This window comes from Papaver somniferum, chromosome 9 (genome assembly GCF_003573695.1).
Source record: "Papaver somniferum cultivar HN1 chromosome 9, ASM357369v1, whole genome shotgun sequence".
NCBI lineage: Eukaryota > Viridiplantae > Streptophyta > Magnoliopsida > Ranunculales > Papaveraceae > Papaver > Papaver somniferum.
This window is the reverse complement of record NC_039366.1, coordinates 93,300,034-93,307,435: the sequence shown is the minus strand read 5'-3', so window position 1 is coordinate 93,307,435 and position 7,402 is coordinate 93,300,034.

Here is a 7,402-nt window from a genome sequence, read left to right as displayed (position 1 = left end):
ATTGTTAATCTAAAATGAGTTGAATGTTAATGAAATCTTGTGAGAGGTGTATTGTAGGATTTCCTGCAACTACAACCAAAGAAGCATTGGCCTCATTCATCGCATGAGAAGTCTCCCTCATCTCTGAATGTCCTTCTTCAACCAGGTCATGTTCCATACCATCAAATCCTTTGTTTGGTGGATTCTCAGTTATCTCCTCTATGAGGTTTTCTGCATCCTCAATTCTGCTTCTTTTGTAGTTTCTCTTCTGCTCCTCATTTTCTGACTCAGCTTCAAGTTGCTTCTTACTGGCTTCACAGATCCTCTGGAGGAGAAGATCAAGGTCTTCAAGAATTTCAACACCATACGCATTTGCTATACCATGAATATACTCCACATATTGCTCATTGGTGAATCTCCTAATCATTAAATCGTCAGCTATGTTATCACATTCGTCATCATCATGATCGACGGTAAAGCATTTGGGACATAAGTTGTGTGGTTGTCTTTCCCAGTGAAAGCGAATCCACGTTTGTCCTTCAGCTGCTGTATTCCACCAACCACCTCTATGTAGAGGTTTTGAGAGATTAATCTTAATTCTTGCTGAGATAGTACTACCATAACCAGGCTTGCAATCTTCAGGATCAGTCGAGATTTTCTCTCCAAGTTCTGCAATAGCTTCATTAACTACTTCTACAGAATGATGCTCAAGAAGAATATGTTGGAATTGAACTGTCCATTCTTGTTCATCAAAAGTTCAGTCTTCAACAGGAATGGCTGCATCATATTTTTTGAGATTCAAGTGAGCCTTGAGAAGATTCCAAGGACCCTTTTTCAGGATGGCATTCATGACTTCCTCTGAGTTGAATTTAAAAAGAAAAATATGACTGTCAACAATATCTTTGGTGAAGAGCTTACCAATCAGCACAGTGTTTAGTTTCTTTGAAGCTTCAATGATTGCTACTTTGGGACCTGCTGCTCTACGCATCTGTCGAGCACAGATATCTCTAATCTTGGCATTCTGCATCTTTGAGGTAATAGCAGAGATTTGAGAGTTTGAAGAAGAAGACATTTTTGTAGATCTGTAGGTTCTGAAGTGTTTTTGCGGACTGATAGCAAGGTTAGTTTTGCTGAAGGATCTTATAAAAATGGGAGAGATATTTATTGAGTGACTGCGTCTAATAAAAGCAGAATAATTTTTATCCTGTAACAATGGTAACAATATTTTGATGGAAGACTAACCCATATTAACTGCATTGATGATAAAGATTCTTGACTGCATTCTTCTCGGCGCAGAAATTTCATTCCCAAAGTTACGCAACTGTATAGGGGGAAAGTTTGAAAATTTGAAATTCAAATTTTCCATTAGCCCGATTCGACTCGGATCTTCCATTATTTTCCAAAAGAAGAGGAAGACAACATCATATAAATCATATACATGATAGAGAGGAATATATTGAGACATATTGTTTAAATCCACCTTGACTTTGATGGCTTGCAATACTGCTTCAGACGATGACCTTGATACATTTTGCGGTTGTAACAATAGAGTTATAAGAAGGATAATGTTGGAAGTGAGGGTCCAATACTGAAGGCTCCTCATTGTGATGATGAATAGGTGAGGCCCTGAAAAAAATTAGCAAGACATTAAAAAAGAAGACATAAGAACATAGATCTAGAGAAGAAGAAAAAAACGAAGAGAGGGCAGTCTTATTTAGAAAACAGTATTAACAGCTGATAATAGAGTCTGGAAATTCGTCTATAAGCTAACTAAAACCACGCCATGTTACCTAAAACCACGCAAGCAGAAGTCACGCCTAGTCCAAACCGAAGTGGCGTGACAAAACCCCTATGGACACGCCAATTTGGAGTGGCAAAAGGGTCTTTGTGTACTAGTGATTTTGGGTGGTGTTGTTAGACCCCCGCTTTTTCGATTGGTATCAGAGCAGGAAAACACGTTTAAGACCTTACAAGTCTGTGTTTGTAGCGATCTGACTCTATGGACAGAGGTGCTATCTCTATTAACGTACCACCAGTCTTTGATGGCTATAATTACTTATAGTGGAAAATTGCTATGCGATCTTTTTTCAAGCACGTGATTTCAATCATAGGTATATGTTGTTAATGGCTATGATGCTCCCGTTGTGGCAGTTGGAGATGTAAACGTTCCCAAGAATATTGGTGAATACAGTCCTGCCGAGATACTTGCTGCAAAGAAAAACTCCGACGGTTTGAATGCATCATACATGCCATTACCCCGAATCTCCAGCACCATGTGTCTATTTGCACTAGGTCTAAAGATGCTTGGGATATCTTAGAAATCGTATTTGAAGATAACTCCAGTAAAAAGGAAGCTAGGCTTCAAAACCTTAATTCCGACTGGGAGATCCTTCGTATGGCAGATGAAGATACATTTGATGAATTTAATCACAAAGTGTCTGAAATTGTTAATGCATCTTTTGCATTGGGTAAGACTATTCCTAAAAAGGACATTGTGATGAAAATTCTCAGATCGCTGCCATCTAGATACGATTCTAAGAAGCATGCCATTGTTGAGGGAAATAACCTTGATAATCTTTCCAGAAATACATTGGTTGGAAAGCTAAAGATCTTTTACCATGAGCATACATCCAAAATCGGAAAGGATGTTGCCTTTAAAGCACAAAAGAACACTAAATATTACTTGATAAGAGTAAAAGTGTTTATGTCTCTGAGGATGATCAGTCTGAGAGTGATTTTTCAGATGAAGATTTTGACAAATCAGTCTCCTTGATCACAAGACAGTTTAGGGATCTTCTATTGAAGAGAAGTAAACGGTTTTCAAGAGACAAACCTAGGTCATCAGATAAACCTCATAATCGTGTTCCTCCTAAAAACAGGGATGCTGACGAGGATATTCCAAAGTGCTTTAAGTGTAAAGGTTTTGGTCATTTTGCAAACGAGTTTCCAAATCGTAGAAAATATACTGGGAACAAAGGTCTTGCTGTAACACTTGATGAGATGTCTGAAATCTATGATTCTGATGAAGATAGAAAATCAAGTGTCAGTCTTCTATGTGAAAACATTGATTTTGATAATTGTAGCAATACATATATCAACCTTGATGGTTTCGGTGAAGAAGAGAACCCAATCAAGCTGGAAAAATCAATTGACCCATCTTTTGGAAACTCTGTTTGTAATGTTTCAGGATCTACCTTGTGTCTAGCTGTAGTCACACCACAGATGCCTGAATATTATTCAAGATTGACGTGCACGTTTTGTTCTCAGAAGGGTCATGAACTATCAAGATGTTACAAGTACAAACATCAAGTGAGGCACGCCAACAAACTTCAACGAAGATCAAATCGATTATCAAGGAAGCTTAAACTTGCTCAGAAGACCGCTGAGGTATGTAGGATTTTATCTTCGTCTAAGAAGTTAGTTTCCGAAGACAAAACAAGACCATTAGAGAAGAAAGCATGGTCAAATCGTTCTGATAGACAGAGGTCAGAGGATTCCTCTCAAGAGGAAAATGGTGGACAAATTGTTGTTCACCACAACACAAATTAATTGTGTTGTTTGGGAAATCTTTTCTCATGTGCCTGTTCAAAAGAGACAAGGTTGTGAACGCACAGGCTTTATGAAAAGTTTTTTTTGGATTGTTCTTTTCTGTCTATCAAATAAAAGGAAGGGTTATTATTGACAATTCTACTCTTTATAGGGTTTAGAGTTGGACGTCCACGAACCTGTTTAAAGGTTGCGAACCCTACATTCCTTTTTCCTCTATGATATCCTTTATATCTTAAGACTGCTTATTGAGATAGTGAATTCCACTCACAAAAATCAGTTGTTTATAACTGTTCCCTTAAGCATCATGTCTTTGGATGGAAAGGATGTCAACATGATTGTTAATCCATCAATCAAGGAAAAAGAGATATCTCCAGTAACTCCATCCTTGTAAAGAAAAAGGAGGAATACAAGAAAGCCAAGGGCTGTCCCTTCTAACTCTCAGAAGTTTTTCGATGTTCTTGATGAGTTGAAGGAAGTAAGAAAGGAGATTCGTGATATTAAGGCTTGCGTTTTAAGATCTTTGGAAATTCAGAAAGCCCTAGTTCGACATCACCAGCCAAGACCGTTTGTCGATATTAACTTATATCTTCAAGAACCTTATGTACAAATGGTTGTTGACGACAAGGAGTTCGGGAATGATAAAGAATTTCTCAAAGACATTGTTTCCTAGTATGTCTTCTTTTTGGTTTAGTTGGAAGAATAACTAGTGCTTGAATAGCAATGATTGTGACTACACATAGCTATTATTTTTCATCTTCTTGTTCTTTTTTAGTTTTTTTTTTTGGTTTAAAATATTCTAAAAATATTTGGAGGATGAAGTTTTTGCAGTATTTAATCTTTATGATTTGTTATATTGCAACTTGTTATGGGATACTGGTGTTTACGTCCGTGAACTATGTTTGTCCCATATGCTTTATCAAAAGTAAAGTCGTTTATAATCGATATTCATGTATTGGTTAAAGAATGAATGGACTTTTTGTTAGAGCATAGCTCGGTCAACCTCGCATGCGTTTCTATCTCAAGCATGTTTGTCAATGTTAGTGATCAAAACTATACGTCTTGATTTCTAGCCTACATAGCTAAGTCTCGGACTAGGATAGAAAAGTGTAGTTGAGCTCAAGGACTGCATAGCGATTCATCATACAACGTCGAAGATCTATACAAGGAACCGTGGAACTTCATCAAAAAAAAAGGTATGTGGAGACTCAAAAGTTTATCTCTTCTATCTCCTACTTCTTATGAGACAAAAGTCGTATGCTATATAGACTAGATCATACACATTTGGCATTTCGAGCTGAGTATTCATTGCTTATCTTTTATCTCGAAATCGTGTGTTGGTAAAACGTTTCGCTTTGATCAAGTTTATCTTCACCTAGTGACGAAAGTCATGAAAAGTTTCAATCACTTTGAGAATTGGTCTGACGTGAATCGGTCTGTGAATAACGACTACATAATGTCCTCTGAGAATGTCTCAATAATTGAAATGAGAGTTTAGATTACATAAACATGTATTCCTTGAACCGAAGTTTTCGAACTTTGTTGATCAAGAGAAACGGGAGGATTGTGGAATTGGCTTGCCAAGTCCGCTAACCTAGTTCGAAGACTCAGTCCACGAACTGTCGGAAGTTCTCGACCGAGAATTTCTGCTGGGATTTTCCAAATACTCGTTTGTGTGCTTAGTCCGCGAACTCAGTCCGCGAACCCAGTCCGCGAACTGGTGGAAGTTCTCTTTCCGAGAATTTCTGCCGAGTTTGGAAAACTCAACCAATTAACTTTAGTCCGCGAACTTCTTTGTGAACTTAAGAGGTTATGATCTAAAGATGTGCTCTGAACATGAAACCTTAAATTACTAAGGAATGCTTTATGCAAACCGTGGATATAATGTTCATGAGCCGATTCAATCGAATCGAATCATCTTTGCTTCAATTGTGTCTTGTGTAGTTACATAAGATCTCATAGAAATTGAACAACTCTGTAACTAGTTCATTTGAGTCAATTGAACTAGTTATGGTGAAGAAGAACAAGGTTAATATGAAATGCTCATATGGTTAACCTTTTGGGTTACTATGTTGAATCAACATACATGTACACGTTTGGGCATGGTTTTCATGAACCCAGTAAACGTCTACCCAAGTGTGTGTGACAAGCTAAGTTTTCGATCTAACGGTTGAGAAATATTAGCTTGAATGTAAATCAGGTTTTCATCTAACGGTGAATAAGGATTGCTTTGTAACTAAGATATACGAGAAGTATTACAAACACACACCGCCTAGTTTGGAACAAAGATTGAGAGTTCTTGAATGTAAAAGATTATTTGCTGATGATGATGAATCTGGTAGTGACTTTCTGTTCCAAACTGAACATATAGATGACAATGTGGATGATTGTGTGGATGATTTTCCTAATTCCATAGATGAATCTACCTCACAAGATCATTCACCCGACTTAGAGGTTGTTTCTAAACCCCTAGACTTCCAAAAGTTGCCTAATTTAGGGTTAGAATTGTGTGCTTCTAAAGTATTGTTGGATTACTTTGCATCTAAGTACCCAGAGCACTTGCCTATTCCTGATATTGTGCATGAATCAATTGATATTTCCCCAGTCTCAATAGAATCCCCATATTTTGTTCTTTACGCACTTCCTTGTGCAGTAAAAACTTGGTTTAGGGGTAAATCTCGGTTTTTGATAGTTTCAGCGTCTCCACATCTTTATAACATAAGTGTGAAGCTGTCATTTGTAAATGTTGTATTTTGGGTCGATCCCCAAATTTTCAGGTTATTAGTGTATGGGGATCCTTTTTGTATATTCCAGTAGGTATAATTTTATATTCGTTTACTTTTTGCATTTTATGAATTTCCCATCTTAAGTTTTGCGTTGGATGACTCAATTACATTGAGGACAATGTAATGTTTAAGTGTGGCGGAGTGTTTAACTTTTTTACTCTACTGTTTCAGGAATTTTCTTGCATATTATGACCGGCTGTGTAGCGGGTCTCGGTCTCGAAAAATAAAATAAAAACAATTATGACCAGATGTGGAGCGGGTCTTTTCTTTTGTTCTCTCATCATAAAAAAAAATATTTATATGACCAGTTGTGTAGCGGGTCTCTCTTTCTATCTTATTATATGACCAGCTGTGTAGCGGGTCTTTTCTCTTTTCTTGCGTGTTATGACCAGCTGTGTAGCGGGTCTAAAAAAAAAATTGGTATGACCAGCTGTGTAGCGGGTCTCTCTCTCTTATTATATGACCAGCTATGTAGCGGGTCAATTTTCTGTTTTGCTCGAGGACTAGCAAAATGTAAGTGTGGGGGAATTTGATAAGCACGAAAGTGCGACGCATTTTAACCCATAAATACATTGTCTAGGACTCATTATTTCACTAATAAACTTGTTTTAAGTCTTTTCAAGGAAATAATCTCTTATGGAGAAAGTTGCTCGAAAAGTGGTTTTTACACCCCAGAGGACACGTGTTATTCGGACTCTCACTATTGGTTAAGGGGCGCCTCAATTACTAAGGGGCACCTTCTTTACTATCCAGCACCTATTTCTAAAGGGACACCGGAACTGGATAAGGGGAGGTCATCTTCAACCTTTTGAATTTTGAATTTTGGCGGGAAAATGGCTGCAGAATTAGGGTTGAAGATTTGAAGGCGTTAGGAAGAGACTAAAGCGCTGAAATCAAATAGGTTTGTTCCTAGTACCCAAACAGTGCTGGTATGGGTCTCTGTTTCGATTTAAATTGGCTAGAATCATGGATCTGAAGCATCATAGTTTTGGCGGGAAAATGGGTTTTAATGGAACAGAATTAGGGTTGATGTTTTGAAGCTGCTGTACTGAGACTCAATCGCTGAAATTTCATGGGACGTCTTGATTAAG